Source organism: Nyctereutes procyonoides, unplaced genomic scaffold, assembly GCF_905146905.1.
Source record: "Nyctereutes procyonoides isolate TBG_1078 unplaced genomic scaffold, NYPRO_anot_genome, whole genome shotgun sequence".
NCBI classification, from domain to species: Eukaryota; Metazoa; Chordata; class Mammalia; order Carnivora; family Canidae; genus Nyctereutes; species Nyctereutes procyonoides.
Window position 1 is genome coordinate 6911744 of NW_026575031.1, and position 21777 is coordinate 6933520.

Below are 21777 nucleotides of genomic sequence, written 5' to 3' on the forward strand. Positions count from 1 at the left end.
TCTACTCCACCCAAATCAATCTCCTTGCTATTCCTCTAACCTGTATTTCAAGAAATACCAAAGGAAGTACTTCAGACTGAAGAGAAATGACTGTCAATTGGAAAGTAAGATCTACCAGAAGGAATGAAGAGCACCACTGGCAAACATGTGGGTAAATAGAAACAATTATTTTCTTAATTTATGTAAGAAGACAATTGACTATTTAAACATAAGTAATAACCATGTATTATGAGATTTTTGTAATACACACAGCTAAAGTAGATGATAATCATAGCCAAAGGATGGGAAAGGGTGATTGGAGGTAGAATGTTATAAGTCTCTCACATTATTTGTAAAGTGATATAATGTAGATCCAAAGTAGACTATATGAAGTTAAAGATGCTCATTGTAATCCCTACAGCAATCATTAAAGATAAAACAGACATCTGGCTACAAAGTGAAAGAGGCAACAAAATGGGATACTGTGAAGTAATCAATCCAGAAGAAAGCATAAAAGGAGGAGCAAAGAAACAATGAACATATGGACTAATAAAAATTAAGAGCAAAATGGGAGACACGAGCCTGACCATATCAATAATTGCATTAATTAAAAATGGACTAAGCATGCTAAGGCAGAACTTGTCAAACTAGTCTACAAAGTAAGAAGTAACTAGTTTGTTTATAAGAAATGTACTTTAAGGGATCCCTGGGTGGCGCAGCGGTTTGGCACCTGCCTTTGGCCCAGGGCGCGATCCTGGAGACCCGGGATCGAATCCCACGTCGGGCTCCCGGTGCTTGGAGCCTGCTTCTCCCTCTGCCTGTGTCTCTGCCTCTCTCTCTCTCTCACTGTGTGACTATCATAAATAAATAAAAATTAAAAAAAATAAAAAAAAAAAAAGAAATGTACTTTAAATAGTGAATGAAGTAAAGGCTATGACAGTAAAAGGATGTAAAAAGAGATACTACACAAACAGTAATCAGAGTAAGCTCATTGTATTAATATCAAACAAAATAAACTTTATTTTTAAAAAGATTTTATTAAAAAAATAAATAAAAAAATAAAAAGATTTTATTTATTATTTATTTGAAAGAGAGACAGAGAGAAAGTGTGCATGCAGAAACGGGAAGGGAGAGGAAGAAGGAGAAGCAGACTTCCTGTTGAGCAGGGAGCATGATGCAGGACTTGATCTCAGGGCCCAGAGATCACCACCTGAGCCAAAGGCAGATGCTTAACATATTGAGCCACCCAGGCAGCCCCAAAATAGACTTTAGGACAAGGAACATTCCCTAAGGTAAAGAGGAAGATTTCAGAAAGATTTCAGAAACATGAAAGAATCAGAGTGCCTAGGTGGCTCAGTACTGAGTCTGCTTCAGACTCTCTCTGCCCCTCTCTGCCCCTTTGTGTGCAGGCACGCTTTCTCTCTCTCAAAAATAAATATATAGGGACACCTGGGTGGCCCAGTTGGTTAAACGCCTGCTTTTGGCTTGGGTCATGATCCCAGGGCCCTGGGATTGAACCCAACTTTGGCATCACATCCAGGCTTCCTACTCAGTGGGGAGCCTGCTTCTCCCTCTCCCTTTGCCCCCGCCCCTTACTCATGCTTTCACTCACTTTCTCTCTCTCTCTCTCTCCCAAGCGAATGAATCTTTTAAAAATCTTTAAAATAATATAAATCTTTTTTTTTAATTTTTTTATTTATTTATGATAGGCCAGTGAGAGAGAGAGAGAGAGGCAGAGACATAGGCTGAGGGAGAAGCAGGCTCCATGCACCGGGAGCCCGACATGGGATTCGATTCGATCCCGCGTCTCCAGGATCGTGCCCTGGGCCAAAGGCAGGTGCTAAACCGCTGCGCCACCCAGGGATCCCCTAAAATAATATAAATCTTAAAAAAGATAAAAGGATCAATTCATCAAAAGAAATAACTATCCTAAATGTACATGCACCTAATAATAGAGCTTCGAAACACAGGAAGCAAAAGTTGACAGAACTAAAGGGACGAATAAACAATCCTTAATTATAGTAGATTTTAACATTCAGTAAAACCAATAGACAAAAGTACATCAGTAAGGATGTAGAAAACTTGAACAATACTATCAACCAACCTAATCTGACATTTATTGATCACTGTACCAGTAGCTTTAGAAGATATTTAGAGGATATTCTTTTTTTTAATATTTTATTTATTTATTCATGAGAGACAGAGAGAGAGAGAGGCAGAGACACAGGCAGAAGGAGAAGCAGGTTCCATGCAGGGACTCCAATGTGGGACTGGATCCCAGGACCCCAGGATCATGACCTGAGCTCAAGGCAGACGCTTAACCGCTGAGCCACCATGATATAGGTGTCCCATGATATAGATTCTTTTCAAGTATACATGGAACGTTCATCAAGATAATCCATATGCTGGGCCCCTAATATCTGGACATGCTAAGAACCTTTGTACTTTATTTCTCCCTACCACTGGAATCATTTTCCCTTCTACTATACACATGGCTTATTTCCTCACAACGTTTGTCTTTACTCAAACATCACTTTTGTAGGGGTCCTCCCCTGACTATCATATTTTATTTTGTACCACTTCTCAAGAGAAGCTCCTACTTTCCTATTTCATGGTCTCAAGGCTGTTATCTATCCTTGCATGCCAGATCTGAGTGTGCTTACTCTTCCCTGGCTTGAGTTTGAGGCCTGAGACCTCTGGAAGGTGTTGTCCAAACACTGCAGCTGGTCAAGACCAGTAGCAAAAACAGGTGCCAGATGCTTTATCATGGCCCTTTATACTTACTAGAAAGCCACAACTAGTGTGGAATATGTAATGAAGAGTTCAGGTGTCACTGAGGACTTGACTATGCAGCCAGGAGAACTAAAGAGTAAACAAGGAGAAGGTAGATAATGGATGGAGGCTAGAAAAGAGAGGAGCTGCCATCTTTATAAATTATTACCATAAACACTCTCCCTGTATTGAGGTCTCCTACCTCTGGGGGCTATTGGCCCTCCATCTCTCTCCTCCTCTGCTGGCATCTATTAGAGGCAAAAGACAAAGCGGCCAGATCCAACAGGTCCAAGGCAACATGCCAGGGCCTGTCCTCCTTGAACAATGGCTTCAGTTGAGCTGGGAGAAATGGGTGAAATCCACATAGTCCCTACCCTGAAGAGCTTATGGCTTAACTGGGATGGCAAAACAGACCCACAAAACATGTCATTTCAAAAGTGCATTGTCTCCAACCATCCATCCATATACATGCCCACGTCCTGGCCCAAGCCAACATTTAAAGAGTGCTGTGCTGGGTGCCTAGAACAGTGCTGCTCAAACCTTAATGAATTGCCTGGACTTCATATTACAATGCAAACCACACTCTGATTAGCAAGGCTGTAGAGAATTCAAAGATGAAAAAGACAAGGCTCCTGCCCTCATTTTACTTAAAATCCAAACAATATAGCACTAGAGAGAATGGGAGAAGTGCCATAAGAGAGGCACAGCTGAGAAGACAGCAGAGAAATTATTTCATTGGTTTCAACCAACCAAAAAGTGCAAGATTATGATAGATATTAAACCTCAAGCCACTAGGCAGATTTAATGTCTAAGGGCATTTGGCAAGATAGATAGCTGGGGTAGACAGAAACTCAGAGGAGTATGAATGATACCAACTTCTCTATGACCCAGGTGAATATGCTGTTGGTGACCCAGATGAATATGCCCATTCTGATGGAAGTTGCTGGAGGGGAAGACAGCACCATGGTGTCATGGCCAGTGTGTATGTTTTCCCATAGATAAAGACGGCCCAGGATCTGCTGCAGGAAGCTTCCAGGAAATGAGTGAGAAGTATGTCAGGAGAAGGTGTATGAGGACCCAGGTATGGACCCTTCCTGTAAAAGAAAATGCAAGCAGAGAGGACAGGGAGCCAGTGTGAGTATAACTCATTCTGGGTTAGTCTTGAATTTCTGTCATTTCTAAGCACAGAGCCGTGCTTGCTTCTTTGAAATTGGGCCTGCTTTGAGGGGTGCAGATTTTGGTACAACCTTAAGTCTAACCCCCACTATGGTGATGCAAGGCTAAGTCTGACATCAGGTTAATCACTATCTGTGCAGGGCAGGAACCATCACTGAATCATGGGATTTTAGGGCTGTAAGTTCCTTCCTCAGACACAATACCTCCCCTTTAACACCAAACTCACAATGAGGACACATACTTTCTGAAATAGCCCACACTTCTTCCCTTTCCCTGGAGCTGAGACTCCCTCTATGAGGATGGCTCCACACGTCCCAGAGAATCCTCCCTGGACCCCGCAACAAAGCATGAAGAATGAAGAGAAAAGAGGCTTGTCCTCTACTTGAGGTGGAGGGTCAGGGGTGAGGAGGTCTGGGTTGTCCACCTTGGAGCTGTTATCAGGGGACAGTTGCAGGATTGCATGCTTGGTGATTTAGCCTCTAGAGGCAGAACGAGCAGGAAGGCCCACTACTTGGTTGCTGAGAACAGTGGCAGTTAACCTTGACTGTTAACACAGCAGGATGGGTGGCCAGTGTGTTTGTGGGGGGAGGTCCAGTTGGTACCACCCCCAGTTAAGAAGGCATGTGCCCAGATTTGTGTAGGACAGCCTCAGCACATAATATATAACTGCTATGCAGGCAAAATTATTAAAAGTACCCCCTTTTCACTACCCATCACTACTACTGTTTTAGACAGTAATTTCTGTGGTCACCTGGTATAGCTCCTAGTCTCTGACAGCAAAGGCTGAAGGGTGGGGTTCCTGAGCCCCTGCCCTGGCCCCTTGGAGCCTTCCTTCTCTGCCCCTGCTCCATCCTGATTGTTCTGGACACACTTCTAGTACCCAGCACCAGAAAGAGTAGGGGTCTGGGCTTGAGACCCTGTGGGGAGCCTGGAAGGCTCAACCTGGCCTCCAGACAGAAGGGTAGAGAGAGGGCCAGGAAGCACTCTGGAGCTGATCCAAGGTGGAAGACAACACTGAGTTCCAGCCAGAGCTGTCCTGAAGCAGACAAAGCCCCTTGCTGGGGAGGAGCAGGGCTTGGGACTGGGCACTGATGTCCAGGATAGTTGCACATGGTATTAGACTTTTCCCTCCTGGGTGGGCCAAGAGACAGCAGGGGCTGTATAGTGGAGAACCAGGGAGCCAGGACACTACACCAAGCCAAGGTAATTAATTAATGATAATTATCACTACAATCACACTATCCATTAACTACTTATGTCATTGCAGGTTGACTTCTTATACGTGGGGACTGGTTCCAGCATAATTCACCAATAGTCCACTGAGGATGTCACATTCCAAGGAATTACATGCCAGACTTGTCTTCCCATGGGGCTCAATCTGGGCCTTTGCCTCTGAAGGAGTCATATTTTCCTCCTTCCATGACGGCTGATTCAACTCCCTCCTCCCTCTCATGACCCTGATTCAACTCTCTCTTCCCTTTCTCCATTATCACACGCTGCTCCCCAAGGTAGGAGGCAAACTCCATCCAAGCTCCAAATGTTCCTAGAGCCCAGGCATCCAGATGGTTCCTGGGCTTCAGGGAGGGACATCTCCACAGCAGGTGTGATGGAGCCAGAGCTAAAGGGTTTAGGGGTTAGCTAAGGGGGTGAGGCCTGGGGATGGTGCCTCTGCTCAGCTGAAGAGCCCTTCATTTAGCTCCTGGCAAATAATTAACAAGAGGGCCGAGCAGGCAAGCACCCCGAGGACTGTGCTCCCGAGAACTTTGTGGAGCAGAGCCACCATGCCTACCCTTAAGCAGTCACTTAAGAAAGCGATAGCCTCTATCCTGTTCAAACCATGCTTATTTTGAGTATCTGCCCACCACAACCAAACCTAATCCTGATTGTTAGAAGTATGTTAAGACTCCTGTTCACACTCCACTTATTTCCCCAAATGATTTGAGACAACTTATTGTAAATGATAAATAAATGATGGGAGCAAGCAAGCAAGGATAAGAAAATAAGAGGCATAAAATAAAAAATGGGGTGACAGTGTTTCCAGAAAAGGTGCATTGAAGAAATTACTGTAGCTGCATGCAACATTTCACATCTAACTTCCTGGCAGCCAAGTCAAATAAGGGATACCTGGTGACTTAATGTACCTCTCATTATCAGTGTGGGTGGTCAGGAGAACAAGGCTGTATCAGGGCTACCTCTGGCAAACTCTTTGTTTTCAATAGCTGATTCCACAACAAGGAAGTAAATTAAAAACGCTCATTGGAAGGTCGCCTGGATGGCTCAGTCAGTAGAGTATGTGACTTTTGATTTCTGGGTTGTGAGTTTGCACCCCACACTGGGTGTAGAGATTGCTTGAAAATGAAATCTTGGGGTGCCTGGGTGACTCAGTCAGTTAAGTGTCTGACTCTTGCTTTCAGCTCAGGTTATGATCTCAGGGTGATGGGATTGAGCCATGTGGTGGGGCTCTGCCCTCAACGGGAAGTCTGCTTTCACTCTCCCACTGCCTCTCCCCCTGCTTTCTCTCCCTCTCCCCCTCCTCTCTCTCCCCAAATAAATAAATAAATCTTGAAAAAATAAAATCTTGAAAAAACAAACAAACAAACAAATCTGCATTGGACGGTGTGCTACCTATAGCCCCCTTGTCCCATCTCATTCTCTATCTCCTCTTTTCTGGGAGTCCTAGAGGGACTACATCAACTTGTGCTCATGGTCTCTGACTTCCAGTTGGTTTGGCTATTGGGAGGCCCTAGGTAGGGGGTCACAAGATGGAAAGAGAGAGATATGTTGGAGGGTTTTTTCATCAGTGGTGTCAGTCCCTTTATCTTCAGCCTCATGTCTGGTCAGGCTCTTTCAGTGGTGTAATTCTCGATGGGTTCCAGGGACAACTCCAATCCTTTATCCCATCAGAAGCAGGTGTCACAGGGACACCTGTGTGGCTCAGTGGTCGAGCTTCTGCCTTTGGCTCAGGTCCTGATCCCAGGGTCCTGCATTGAGCTCCCCGTGGGGAGCCTGCTTCTCCCTCTGCCTGTGTCTCTGCCTCTCTCTGTGTTTCTCATGAATAAATAAATAAAATCTTAAAAGAAGAAGAAGAAGAAGGGATAGCAGCTTCCCATTTTTGCTAGTCCCTGAGTACTTCACCATCTTTTATTGGTCCCCTTTAAGCCTGTCCCTGCCCTGTACATTATCCCTCCATGAAATCTCACTTACAGCGTGTCACTGGTTTCTGCTAGGACCCTGACTGATTAACAGATGATGTCTCTGTTAGGAATGAATTCTGCTGCAAGTAACAGGAAGCCTGACAAATAGTGGCTTAAACAAGACAGGGCTTGTTTTTTCTTCTTCTTCACATAATGAGAAGTCTTGGGGTAGCAGTGCCAGGTTGGTGAGACAATTTTTTTTCCCTTTTTTAATGAAACCATCCATTTTCTTTTATTTCACCTCTCCTGAGCAAAAATAAAACAGAAAGTTATGCTCTTTACATTTTTCTTTTTTTTAAAGATTTTATTTATTTATTTTAGAGAGAAGGTGTGAGAGCACTAGTTGGCGGGGGAGGGGCAGTGGGAGAGGGAGAAGCAGATACTGAGTTGAGTAGGGAGCCTGGGAGCTCCATCTCAGGACCCTGAGATCATGACTGGAGCTGAAGGCAGACACTTAACCTACTGAGCCACCCAGGTGCCCCTCTTTACATTTTTCTTAAATCCAACAAAACTGTTAACAGGGTGAAGAGTCAACATACAAAGTAGTCAATGAAAATTATAGGAAGCCACTCTAAAAATATTAGTACAAATCCATTTGTGATTCACATTCTTGAGAACAAATGACTGGTGAAACTCAAAGATCAGTTCTTCATTCACCTTCAGCTTCCTGGCATCCATAGTAAGGTTAGAATTTTGGGGAGCTGATTGATGATCATGAGATGTGATAATATGGTCCCCCTTGGAATGGCACATTCATCAGCTTTCCCATGATTGCTTGCTTTTCCTTAGAACTGTTCTCCCTCCCAGGACAAACTGTGCAATGCTGCTATCACACAGCCAGGTTCTTCCTTCCTTTCCATTCTGCTTTCCCTTAGCATAGTGGCTTTTATCTCCTGCTTTCACTTCATGGTCACAAGAGGCTGCCCAGATCCAGATGTCACATCTCTAAGTTAGGAAGCAAGGCAAAAAGGGCCAGGCCAACTGTGTGTCTTTACCACCTCCATCCTCTCTAGACTTCTTTTTGGGCCACAGCCAGATCATATGGCCACTGTCATATACAAGGGAAGCTGAGAGACTGGGGAAAAGAATTACCATGACTGTGTTGAGAAATTTGTGAGCCACTGCTTGAGACAGGACACATCACCATTGCAGGAAATCATCTTGTTAGCAAAGGACAGCAAGAAGCGTTGGTGTTGGGTAAACCACGAATACTGCTGGCTGCAGTGAAGTTATTGGCCTGGGATGCCCCTGCGCCCAAGGTGACTGTGAATAGGTAACTGAGGCTGACAGTAGTGTTTGTGGTGAAAGATGAGGATGGGGATGGAAGGGAGTTAAAAATCCACTGTCCATAAGACAGTCTGGGGCTCTGCTTCCCCCTTCGGTGAGAGTCGTGGGGAGAAGCCCTGGACACAGTCAGAAAACTGCTCTGGGAAGTTCTCCACAGCCCTTCAGAGCTTCTCCCCGCCTCCATGGGGCCAAGCTGTACGCAGTACTTCTGTGCAATCACTGACTCCACCATACGTACTGTAGTTTCCTTTCCCAACCAGCTGTCTTCCCCCACTTGACAGGGGATGATTTGGGACAAGAGTCTCATCTTATTTATGACCCCACTGCCCGGTTAGTGCCTGGCATGCAATAGCCAATGCTCAATAAAGATTTGTTGGCAGGACGCCTGGGTGGCCCAGTGGTTGAGCATCTGCCTTTGGCTCAGGTTGTGATCCTGGGGTCCTGGGATCGAGTCCTGCACCAGGATCCTGTCAGGGAGTCTGCTTCTCCTTCTGCCTATGTCTCTGCCTCTCCCCCCCACCTCTGGTTTCTCATGAATAAATAAAAAAATATATTAAAAAAAATAAATACATAAAGATAAAAATATGCCAACTTAAAAAAAAATAGGATTTGTTGGCTGAATGATGAAGTGACAGATTGAAATAGAGGCATGGGAGTGGGGTGGTGCTCTGAGTCTTGCCCCCAGGATGCCATGTGACTTTGGGTAAATAAATTCTCTGAACCTTGGTTCCTCACCTGTCAACTGAGGGAGCTGCCCTGGAAGATCTCCAAGACTTCTCATTCTGACATTTGCTGATTTTTAACTCCCACCACAGAAGAAGGCCTACCTCAGGACTTGTTTCTTTGGATCAAGACATTAGCTATCCAGGTATCTCCCAACAAAATGCAGAGACACTACACGGGGGAAGTTATCAATATAAAAAGCCCACTGGCATTCCTGAGGAAAATTCTCTGGTGTTTACAATTCCCTGCTCTCAGAGAGAAGTGTCTGGGGACGGGTGCACAGGAGAGATAAGTTTTGATATGGATAGGAAACCAGCCCTGGTTTAGCGCCGCCTGCAGCCTGGGGCATGATCCTGGAGACCTGGGATCGAGTCCCACATCGGGCTCCCTGCATGGAGCCTGCTTCTCCCTCTGCCTGTGTCTGCCTGTGTCTCTGCCTCTCTCTCTCTCTGTGTGTGTCTCTATGAATAAATAAATAAAATCTTAAAAAAGAAAGAAAGAAAGAAAGAAAGAAAGAAAGAAAGAAAGAAAGAAAGAAAGCCAACCACCAGAGAAAATGTCAATTGCCTCTGTCTGCCTAGCAGGTAGAGCACAAGGAGCCAAGCTGTGGGTGGCAGCAGGACACAGTGGTGGGAATGGGCCTGATGGGAGGCCCCTCTGGGCAGCTGGTGGTAGTGATGCTGCCTAGAGCCCTTGGCCCTCCACTGTGACAGCCCATGGGACTATCCTCAGGGTCCTTTGCATGGCCTAAGCTGAACAGAAGAGGGAAGGGCCTATCTTCCATGCCTGCCAGATCCCCCTCCACCATGCCTGTGTGCAGAGTCAGACCCGATGCAAGCGGCATTCTTCCCAGGGCACCGACTTTTGTCTTTTTGCATAACCTGTCATGTTCTCTTCCCCCTCACAGATATTTTTGCCCTGAGTATAACAGCATTACTTTATTATTAATCACTCACCCTAAGTAATTAGCTTTTTTTAAATCCCAGATACATTGGATTAACCACAATCCTTGGTCTATGGCCCTCTCTCTTCTTTGATCCAGGCATGGCCCACCTTTGTGGTTATTTGTGTTTAGTTAATTATTTATTTCAAAATAATCTAAGATGCACCCGCGGGGGTGCTGGGTGGTTCAGTCGGTTAAGAGTCTGCCTTCGCCTCAGGTCATGATGCCAGGGCCCTGGGATGGAGCCCCACATCGGGCTCTCTGCTCAGCGGGGAGTTTACTTCTCCTTACCACTCTCCCTCTGTGCTGTCAAATAAATTAAAAAAAAAAAAGCACCCATGAACACTCAGGATTAGAACTAAAATATGGACAGAGCCATGTCTACCTATGAGTTCCTCCTATATCCTATTGCTTCTCCTTGCCACCCCACTACCCACCATTGATTTTCTAAAATTTGATTTCCAGGGCTTATAAAGTATCACAACTACTACAAGAGTTTCTTCTCTGGGAGCACACCTAGTCCTGATTTCTAACTGGCTGGACATGTTCATGCTCAGAGAGGCCTGAGCCTCAGTCAGTGACATGTGTTCACGGCATTGTGACCAGGGTGACCAACTTGCAGTGAAGTCACATTGCGCACAAATATTTTTCACATTGTTTTAAAATTTTACCTAAGTCAGGGTTTCTTAACCTTGGCACTACTGACATTTTGGTCTGGATCATTCTTTGTCATGAGGGGGCCATGCTGTCTGTTGTAGGATGTCTAGCAGCATACCTCTACCCACTAGATGCCAGCAGCACCCCTGCCCCTGCCCTCCTGGTTGTGACAGTCAAAAATGTCTCCTAGGGGAGGAGACAAAAATCAGTCCTATTGAAAGCCATCAATCTAAGCAAATATTTGGCAATATCAGTTCAACAAATTTTGTGGATCAAATGTCCTAAGAGAACATACATGCACATTTGTGCTGTCTACCTGCCTTGCTATGCATCCTTCCTGAAGCAGCAAATGGAACACCTGGGAGTTCATTAGAAAGGCAGAATCTCAGGCCAAACCTCAGTTCTGCTGCATCAAGATCTGCATTTCAACAGGATCCCCAGGTGATTCATGAAGTTTGAGGGGCTCTGCTGCAGAGACTACACGAATTCTGCTTCTCTGAAAAAAAGTGGGCCCAGACGCAGTGTTTCTCAGTGGGGGAAGTCACTGCCATTTTGGGTGGGATGATCCATTGTTGTGTGGGTTTGTCCCATGCTTTGCACAACATCCCTGCCCCATCCCTACTAAATGGCTACAGTGCTCCCCATCCTCTAAACAACTCAGAAATACTCTCATCCTCCAGATGCCCTCTGGGGAGCAGGAGAGTGTTTTCTACAGTGAGAGCACTTTGTCTGATGGTAGGGGTGCCTCAGTCTGCAGACACATCCAGGAGGCAAGGAAAGATGCAGAAGTGGAAACAGCACTGTGCCCTTCACATCCTCAAGGTGGGAGGGCTTTGGTGCCAAGTGATGACCACTGGCCACCCTGGCCAATGGGAACAGGTCAGAGCTGGGCACAGCAAGGAGGGAAGCAAGGGAACCCTCTAGGAGAGACAGGAGCTGTGACCTGCAGCCAATCAGTTAGACCAGCTGGGACAGTTCCCTGGTCCTGGCAGCCTTGATGGATGGTCTTCTCAGGATAGAGCAAGTGAGTGAAAACAGCTTGGCATCTGAGAGGCATGTCTGAGGTGCTGAAGGGAATGCATCCAGTTGGGATGAGGGAGGTACCCATTTTGTGCCCTGCCTGCCCTTTTCTCACCTGGGACTATCTTCTGGCTTTCCCGAAGCTGAGAGAATAGGTGGCTCCATGCATAGCTGGGAAGTTTGACACCCCAGAGGGGAGAGACCCAGCTTCCAGGCTGCAGCTGGACACTGCCCTACAGTGGGAACAGAAGGTGCTGGGCTTGCCCTTCAACCTTGGTTTGCCAGGCACGGTGAGTCAGGGGCCTTCTCGGCCAGATCTCACACCTCCCCCAAGCTCCAACCATCATGACTCCCAGCAGCCCCACAGACACCCAGAACACTCACTCTCTTGCCAATCCGCATTAGACCTGCTGTTCCTTCTAGCTAGAAAGCCCTTCTTTTCTTTCTTTTTTTTCTCTTTCTTCTTTTCTTTCTTTCTTCTTTCTTTTTTTAAAAAAGATTTTATTTATTTATTTATTCATGAGAGACACAGAGAGAGGGAGAGAGAGGCAGAGACACAGGCAGAGGGAGAAGCAGTCTCCATATGGAGAGCCCGATGTGGGACTCAGTCCCGGTTTCCAGGATCACACCCTGGGCTGAAGGCAGTGCTAAACCACTGAGCCACCTGGGCTGCCCAAGCCCTTCTTTTCCTTCCAGTAACTCCTAGTCGTTTTCCAAGACGCCTCGTGGAAGCACTTTCTGACTTCCCCTTCTCTCAGCTCCCAGGCTCAGGTGGGTTGTGGGGGCTGCAATGTCTTTTCAGCTCCCCTAGCTCCAGGCCCACATTTAGTTATAGCTCAGAAGTTGCCATGCTATAGACCATTTTTGTTGGGTGTAGGACTTGTGCTCTTTTTCTTTTTCGTTTTTAAAAGATTTTATTTATTTATTCATGAAAGACCCAGAGACAGGCAGAGACAGAGGCAGAGGGAGAAGCACACTCCCTGCAAGGAGCCCAATGCAGGATGGATCTCAAGATCCCAGGATCACAACCTGAGCCAAAGGCAGACCCTCAACCACTGACCCAGGTGTCCCTTTTTTCCCCCTATTTATATCCCTGGTGTCCGGCACAGTACCTGACACAGAAGAGTCAATAAATGTTGGTTGAGCGAATTCAGGACATGAGAGCGCTTGGTCTAATGAGGTCATGGGTTCGCTATTCTCCTTTGTTCCTTTCCGCCAGTTTTTCAGTTAACCAGTGTTTATGGAGCACCTGCCTTGGGCCAGGTCCTGAGAATCTGATGAGGAGCAGGAACTGCCACCTCCTGCTTTAGGGTTACATTCCAGGAAGGGACTCTGTGGAGCTGTGGGAGGCAGAGCCTTGGGCTGCCATGAGGAGTCAGCAAATCCGTCTCTTTGTTCGCAGTTGAGGAGGAACCTGCAACCCATAGATTAGAGGAATCAACCTCCCTCAGACCTGCCTGTGTGGTGGGGTCATCCCCGTGACAGCCCGTTGGATGGTTAATACCATCCACTGTCTGTCCATTCGTGCCGTCCATCACCCAGCAGGCAGAAGCCAGCCTCTCAAATGCTGCAGGTCCCCCCATGAAAACGCAGCTGGCACCTGTCCCTGCTCCTGCTCTCATGATGCTCACAACTGTCTCTAACTCCTCATGGGGAGCCTGCATGGAAACTCAGAAACGGGATCAGGCTAGTCCACTTCAGTCTTTTGGTTCTTCAGGGAAGATGTGTTTTTTCTGACTTGGCCTGTCTCAGGGCTCTCTTCTCCCTGCTTCAGTTTAGGAGCCTGTGCTGAAAGAAAGGCATTGAAATTTGCCGGAGGCAATGTGTCCTGAAGACCTCTGGAGACGGGAAGCTACTGTGGTTCTGTCCTGGCCCAAAAGACTGGGGTTCTCATCAATGGCAAATTCAACCCCAGCAGTGAGGCTCTGATTCTGATATGGGAAAAGTTTCTCTAAATTTGGTCAGGAAGGGTCCCAAATTCAGGTTTCCCACTGGCATTCAGGCTCAGAATTGTTTTACTTTAGTTTATTTATTCATTCATTGATGAGAGACACAGAGAGAGAGGTAGAGACATAGGCAGAGGGAGAAGCAGTCTCCCTGCAGGAAGCTGGATGCAGGACTTGATCCCAGGACCCCGGGATCATGCCCTGAGTCAAAGGCAGATGCTCAACCACTGAGTACCCAGGCATCCCTCAGAATTAAGAAAAGAAGAATGTTGGCCAATCCTGGGGAGGACCCGTATCATCAGACAAGGTCAAAAAAGAAAGGCTGGGACAGAGAAAGGTAGAGGTAGGAACAGAGGCCAAATAGCTTCTCACCTCATTTAATTCTTCTCTGAATCATCCCACTTCTAGCCATGGTCAGCTTCTAACGGTGCGATTCAAACATTTCCATGTTTGCTTCCACATTTAGCCAAACTAAGCTGTTTCCAAACATCCCATCCTCTCCCAGCCCGCGGGTCGCTGACCTCTGGCCTCTCCCTGGAAGAGCAGTGCAGAGCACTGGGCCTCTCAGAATGTCAGAAGCAAACTTTCTACCATCTGCACTGAGCCCCAGGAGATAACATCTGAGAGAGGGAGTAAGGAAGCCTGGCTGGCAGAGAAGCAATGGGAGCACTGGCATACACACCCCCAGCCACCCCTTCTCCCTGTCAGTTTTCCCATGTTGCTTGGCCCTGCCAAGAACTATCCCAATTGTTGTTCACCTATCATGGGATCACCACCTCCTCAAATAAGGAGTGGCAGCCACATGAACACAAGTGATGAAGACTCTACTGGTTCTTCCATAAAACTGCCAGGCCCAGGACCACAGCAAGCCTACACCGTGCTTTCTATGAATTAGAAAAAGGAGGCCTCTCTGAGCAGAAGAACTTTTAGAAGTGCCTCCTCTGTGTAAGCAATGCAGGAAAAAAATGTCCCATTTGTGCCTCTGAACTGGCACTCTTGGGCATGGCATAGTTTGTACAACTGTATATGTGCCCCTGATTCAGCCCCCCTGATTCAGCCTCCCCTAGGTGATCTGGGTATTTTGCAGAGCTCTTGTGCTCACCAATGAGTCTTCCCCATGGTCACCACCCAGTTTCTGCCACGTTCTTCCTTTCCTGCTTCAGTTCCCTAGTTGATGGCTCTACCTCTGAGAGCCACTGGAGGATATTTCACCCTGCTGAGAGGATGTGGATGTCCAGGCCTGAGTTAGCCCCTCCCTCCTCCACCCCAGTGTTCTCAGAATGGCCAATCTTTGAGACACTGGAGCGTGGCTATGTCATCAGCACTTGGGAAATGATGGCAGTGCTCTCTCTATAAGCCCAGGAATCCCTAGGGTCAGGCCAGGGAAGGGTCACTGTCCAGGATGAATATCAAGTGGTTCTCCCCATTCCAGTTCCCTCTGAGCCCATGGGCAACACTCCTGCTTCCACAGTTCCTCTTACTCAAAGGCAAACCAGACTGCCTGCCAGGGGCCCCACCCAACAGTTTTGAGGAAATATATCACACATTGGAGTGAACAGAGGCTCCCATATGATGCTGGGTAACCCTGAATTTGCCCCTCCCCCAGAATGTGGCAGCCAGAAGTTGAAGTTTATTAAACATTAGAATTAAATTGTTTAGGGGATCCCTGGGTGCCTGAGCGGTTTAGGACCTGCATTTGGCCCAGGGCATAATCCTGGAGACCCGGGATCAAGTCCCACGTAGGGCTTCTGCATGGAGCCTGCTTCTCTCTCTGCCTCTGTCTCTGCCTCTCTCTCTCTCTCTCTCTCTCTCTCTCTCTCTCTCTGTGTGTGTGTGTGTGTGTCTCTCATGAAAAAATAAAATCTTTTAAAAAAATTAAATTGAAAAAAAAATTAAATTGTTTAATTTTGAGCTGAGGCTTGTGGCACCCAGAGCAGTGACCTTGAAGCAAGAAGGTGACATTCAGATCTATTCTCATGGATGACTCTCATCATCACTTTACTTCCTTGAGTTTGGATCACCTCATGTGTAAATTGAGCATAGTGATGAATATTTGGGAACTCTCAGGTTCTCTAAGACCTTCCTGGAGCACAGAACTCTAGTGAAGATAACGCCAGTGCAAAACAGCCCAAAAGTGTACTTCTTATTAGCTACATAGATTATTTATTGATTGATTGATTCATTCATTCATTCATTTTTAACTTAAAAAATTATTATTGAAATATACTTAACATATTCATTTCAGGTGTACAACATAATAATTAGACAACTCTGTACATTGAACAATGCTCACCATGATAAATTATCATCTGCTATGTTTCACTTCTTGATAGTAGGTAACCAGCAGAATACATAGCTTATTTAGCTCTGGATCTTACCTTGTTTCTTTTCTTTTTTATTTTTTTAAGATTTTATTTTTTATTTACGAAAGACATAGAGAGAGAGGCAGAGACACAGGCAGAGGGAGAAGCAGGCTCCCTGTGGAGAGCCCAATATGGGACTGGATCCCAGGACCCCAGAATCACACCCTGAGCCAAAAGCAGACAGACATTCAACCAGTGGGCCACCCAAGTACCCCTTACCATGTTTCTTAACAGCCCTGCCATATGATTACTTCTGTTCTCAGTTTATGGTCCATTCTGACCCTTTTTTTTTTTTCTGCCAGATGCAGGAAGTTGATAACTGGTATTGCCTCGTTTGGCATACATATTTTTTGCATAAAGCAGTGTGGAAATTCTGAGGTAGGCCATTTCCAGTGGTTTGAGAAGACCCATGAAAAGTATGGTAGTTATGCAGAAAAGCAGAAACATAGTTCAGAAAAGAGTTTCCTGGGATCCCTGGGCCCTGGGTGGCTCAGCGGTTTGGCGCCTGCTTTCGGCTGGGGGCATGATCCTGGAGTCCCAGGATTAAGTCCTGCATCGGGCTCCCTGCATGGAGCCTGCTTCTTCCTCTGCCTGTGTCTGCCTCTCTCTGTGTGTGTGTCTCTCATGAATAAATAAATAAAATCTTAAAAAAAATAAAAAAGAGTTTCCATGGAATTGAAGAGAGAGAAGTCCAGTTTCTTGGAGGGTTCCCTCATACCCTGTCAGCAACAGCTACTGTGAGATGCAACTGGGTAGCAGCAGGAGTCCCCACAGCCCTGGGCTAATGCATCTTTTCACCCTTCACCTCCCTTTCTCCTGCAAACACAAGATGGTTTGGATTATTAGGCCTCCTCACTGGTTCTACCTCGAGACACCTCATCACTGGTAAAGACAAGATGCAGCTGCTGCCCTGATTGGCTGATCTGTTGCTGGGGTGGAGGCCAGCAGGGTGACACTGCTTTCCTAGATGTGGTCTCCTTCAGGCCCCGAAGATACACACCCCCATTCAGTTTCTCTTGATCTTCTTCCCACCCCCAGATAGTCCCTCCTTCCTCTTGTGGTTGCACAGTAAACAATCAGGCCATCCAAGGGTTCCCTGGAGACCCAAGGGTTTTCATCTTTGCTGTAGTTAGACTGCTAAAGTAGGATTTCATATCATCCATGGAAGCAAAGTTGGGGGAAATCAGCCTTTGATAATCAAGCACACACACATCTCCACAAGACCAAGGAAGAGATCATAGATTTTCTGGCAACAATATCCCTTTAACAGTCACTAATACAGATAAGTATGACTTTGTATGTAAAGCAAATGTGTAAAAACATGGGGCTTATTAGTCCTAAATGTTACCTGTGGCCACTGTGCTTGGAATTCCACCATTAAGATTTATTCCTTTTTGAATTTTCTTCTCCTGGGGCTGGCCATTAGAATACAAAGAGCTCAAAAATCTGTTCTGAAAGATGTGTGAAAAGTGTGGTCAAATGATTTCAGAGACACCAACATGTTCTAGAACCTCCTGTGATAGGTCCCTAAAGATGTTCATGTCCTAATCCATGGAACCTATGGCGAAAGGGACTTGGCAGATGTGATGAACATTCGGGACTTTGAGATAGAAAGGTTAGCCTGGATTACCTGGTTGGGTCCTATATAATTACATGAGCCCTTAAAAGCAGAGAGATTTCCCTGTGATCAGAGAAAGAGATGCGATGACATAAGCCAAATCTGACAGACTGTGTTGCTAGCTTTGAAGATGTAGGAAGGAGGCCACAAATGAAGGAATACTTGTGAATGCTTCTAAAAATTGGGGAAAAAAACAAATTCTCCCAAGGACTTCCAGAAACAACACAGTTCTACCAACACCATGTTGTTTTTATTTTTAAAGATTTAATTTTATTTATTCATGACAGACACACACACACACACACACAGAGAGAGAGAGAGAGAGAGAGAGAGAGGCAGAGACACAGGCAGAGGGAGAAGTGGGCTCCATACAGGGAGCCTGATGCAGGACTGGATCCCAGAACCCCAGGATCACTCCGGGAACCAAAGGCAGACGTTCAGCCACTCAGCCATCCAGGTGCCTCCTTACCAACACCATGTTTAACCCAGTGTGGTTTGAATTAAACTTCTGACCTACCAAACTGGTAAGATGATAAACCTGTGTTGTTTTAAGCTACCAAGTTTGTGGTATTTTGTGATGGCAGCAATAGAAAACTAAAATACTCTTTCCCTTAGAGCTTCATAGTGTGCTTTGGCATATTAAAGGCTTGAGGGAGCCTTTAGGTAAAGATAGCCACTTAAGTCAGCATTTCAAGAACTTACTTGAAAACCAAACCTTTATTGCCTTGTAACATCTACTAGCATCTTAGAACGTGATGTGGAAAACACTGCAGTAAATCATGAACTGTCATTAACATCTTCGGTGACTTAGTTCCTGTTTTGAATGTGATAGCTAGGTGAGAGAGAGCAGCACACAGTAGAGGCAAGTTTTGATGGGCCGACATGGAGGTGGAAAGGGGTAAGCCCTGGGTGCAGGAAGTCAGTGGAGAGAGTGGGGAATGGAGAGGAAGTGGACACATACCAGAGAAAAACATTAGCCACGACACAGCCTGTGTGGCTGTGCTCAATACTTTGTGCCTGATCTTCCCTACCTTTCAACTTGACCACCTTCTCTACGAAATTTGCCCTGACCTCCTCCTCTCGCCCAGGCCTGGGCTGGAAGGTCCTCCTATGTGCCTCCAGGGCCCCCTGTGTTTATTTACCTCTGGCTGTGGCAGCATTGCACTGAAATTGCCTGTTTATTTGTCTGTCTCTCCCACCAACCTGAAGTTACTAGAGCACAAGAGCTGTGTCTGGTTCACGGTGCACATCTTTCTGTGTCCCTCCCATGCTCGGCACATTGAAGTACTCAGGCCGAGCCTCTGTCTTAACCTCTTTGTTCTTTTCTTTTTTTTAAGATTTTATTTGTTTATTCATGAGAGATACAGAGAGAGTAGCAGAGACATAAGCAGAGGGAGAAGCAGGCTCCCTCTGGGGAGCCGGATGCAGGACTCGATCCCAGGACCCCAGAATCATGGCCTGAGCCAAAGGCAGACGCTCCCCCTCTGAGTTACCCAGGGGTCCCATCTTTTTTTTTTTTTTTTAAAGATTTTTATTTATTTGTAAGAGAGAGAGAGCACACGAGTGGGGAGGGGCAGAGGGGGAAGGAGAAAGAGTCTGAAACACAGTCCACATTGAGCATAGAGTCCAACATGGGCCTCGATCCCATGACCATGAGATCGTGATCTGAACCAAAATTAAGAGTCAGATGCTTTACTGACTGAGCCACCCAGGTGCCCCTGTCTTACCCTTTTTGGATCAGAAATGTATATGAGCTTAATCCTGACTTTCTTTATAACCAGTGGGTGCTATTGAGGCCCACATCACCGCTCAACCACAGTCCAGCCCAAGAACTCATGTTCCCAGTAGGACCATACAGCGCCTTCTGTCACTTTTTTTTTTTTTTTCGGTCACATCTTTTTAAAAAACCTGTCTCCCTTCTCTGGTGACAAAAGCAGAGTTTAGCCTGAATGCATTCCATGTTGTAGCACAGTTTGTGGGGCACCCAGCTGACTAGGCAAAAGCCACGTTGAGATCAAAAGAACAAATGCTACATTTTCCAAGGTGGTTCATAGGAAGCAATCAAAATTAAGGAGCTGTGGATGTGAACAGGACACCCTGGGGAAGGAAATAGGGTCTAGGTCAGTACTGGTGTGAGGTGAGAGATAAAATGAGCCAGAGAGTGTGACACCTGGATGGCTCAGCAGTTTAGCACCTGCCATCAGCCCAGGGCGTGATCCTGGAGTCCCGGAATCGGGATCGAGTCCAACACTGGGGTCCCTGCGAGGAGCCTGTTTCTCCCTCTGTCTCTCTCACTGCATCTCTCATGAATAAATACATAAAATTTTAAAAAATAAATAAATAATATAATAAATAAATAAATAAATAAATAAATAAATAAATAAATAAGTGAGCCAGAGAGAGAATCCCACATATCACCTCTCCTATAATATAGGAGGTCTTCCTGGATGTAAAGGATTTAGAAGTAAAGAGAAACCAAAACTTCCTGTGGGGAACTACTCCCTTCCCTCTTTCCTCCCAAGATGAAACACATGACTTGGGTCTGAAGGATTAGAGCCCTGAATCTGCTAGTTCCAGTGACTGGGGAGAAATGGCAAATGAAAGTAACTTCTGAGTCTGAACTTTGAACCTGGAAGGACAAAGTCCTGCAGCTGTTACTCAGTGGAGAATGACAACCAACTAACACAAAGACAAGCAGAGGTGAGAAATGGGGAGGGTCCCAGTCCTGGTGATACCACATGAGTCCTGGGCTAAGTATCACCTGAAGTCTTTTATATATGAGCCAATAAACTCCCTTTTCTGAGGAAGTCAGTTTGTTTGTTTTTGTTTTTTTGTTTTGTTTTGTTTTGTTTTTTGAGGAAGTCAGTTTGAGTTGGATTGCCATTCCATTGCAATCAAGAATCCTGATGATGTGGAAGAAAGAGCTTACACAGTATGAAAACATGGTCGAGGGGCACCCAGCTGGCTCAGTCGGTAAAGCCTCCAACTCTTGATCTCAAGCCCCATGTTGAGGGTAGAGATTACTTAAAAATAAAATCTTAAGGGCAGCCCGGGTGGCTCAGCGGTTTAGTGCCGCCTTCAGCCCAGGGCATGATACTGGAGTCCCAGGATCGAATCCTGCATCGGGCTCCTTGCATGAAGCCTGCTTCTTACCTGTGTCTCTGCCTCTCTGTGTGTCTCTCGTGAGTAAATAAATAAAATCTTAAAAAATAAAAATCTTTAAAAAAATAAAATCTTTAAAAAATGGTGGAGAAGTCTGAGAATTGAGAGATAAGAAGTAGTAAATACCTACCCCCAGCTCCCCTCTCTGGGCTATCTCTCACTCTCCTCTTCCCCCCAAGTTCAAGAGAGGAGAATTCCCTTGTACCTGGGTTTGTTCAAAAGACTGCTCCCCTGGCTACAACTGAGCCCACTATATTTTCTTCCTCAAGAAACTGGAACTGGGACTGAGTGCCCCTGGAGGCTGGTGTCCTGAAGCGGAAAAGATGCCAAACCTTGGGAACCGATTCATAGCTGTATTTTCTGCCTGTGGACTGGGCAGGAGAGAAAGGAAAAACCTCACACTATAAATGAGAAATTTGAAGTCCAGAGACTACGTGGCTTTGCCTAAGGTTGTACATTTGGTACGATTTTCACAGAACTGGGGTCCAGTTTTTCTGAATTCACAAGTTAGGCAGGAAACAGTGGGTCAGAGTGTCCTAAGAACTCTGGACTCTTGAGCAACTCGAGGCAGACAGCAAAGGGTGATCAGTCTGGCCAGCCATCCAAGAAGAGTCAAGCCAAGTGCAAGCACTCAAAGATAACTCCCTATGTTCAAAACAGCAAAGAAATTCTAGTGCTTGCAGTGTCCCTCCCTCGGTTCAGAGACTGGCCCTAATTTAGAAGAGCTCTTGCAGAGAATTTACCCCGCCTCAACCGGGGCGTACTGGGCAGCCACAAACTCCCGGGAAACTACAACTCCCATTATGCATCACGACAGTGGGGACTAAACCCCGAGATAAACTACAAGCCCCAGAATGCCTTGGGGGGTGGAGAGAGCGCGCGAGACCGAGAGAGAGCGAGAGAGACGCGAGTACAAAGGGGCGGAGGGGCGTGTTCA

General features: G+C 46.2%; 1 long non-coding RNA gene across 1 annotated transcript; it reads left to right on the forward strand.

Moving 5' to 3' along the window:
- Positions 1–6382, forward strand: LOC129504206 (uncharacterized). The gene is made up of 3 exons (XR_008663316.1): positions 1–147; positions 3750–3832; positions 5195–6382. It is a non-coding gene; the product is annotated as an uncharacterized LOC129504206 (long non-coding RNA).
- The last annotated feature ends 15395 nt before the right edge of the window (positions 6383–21777 follow it).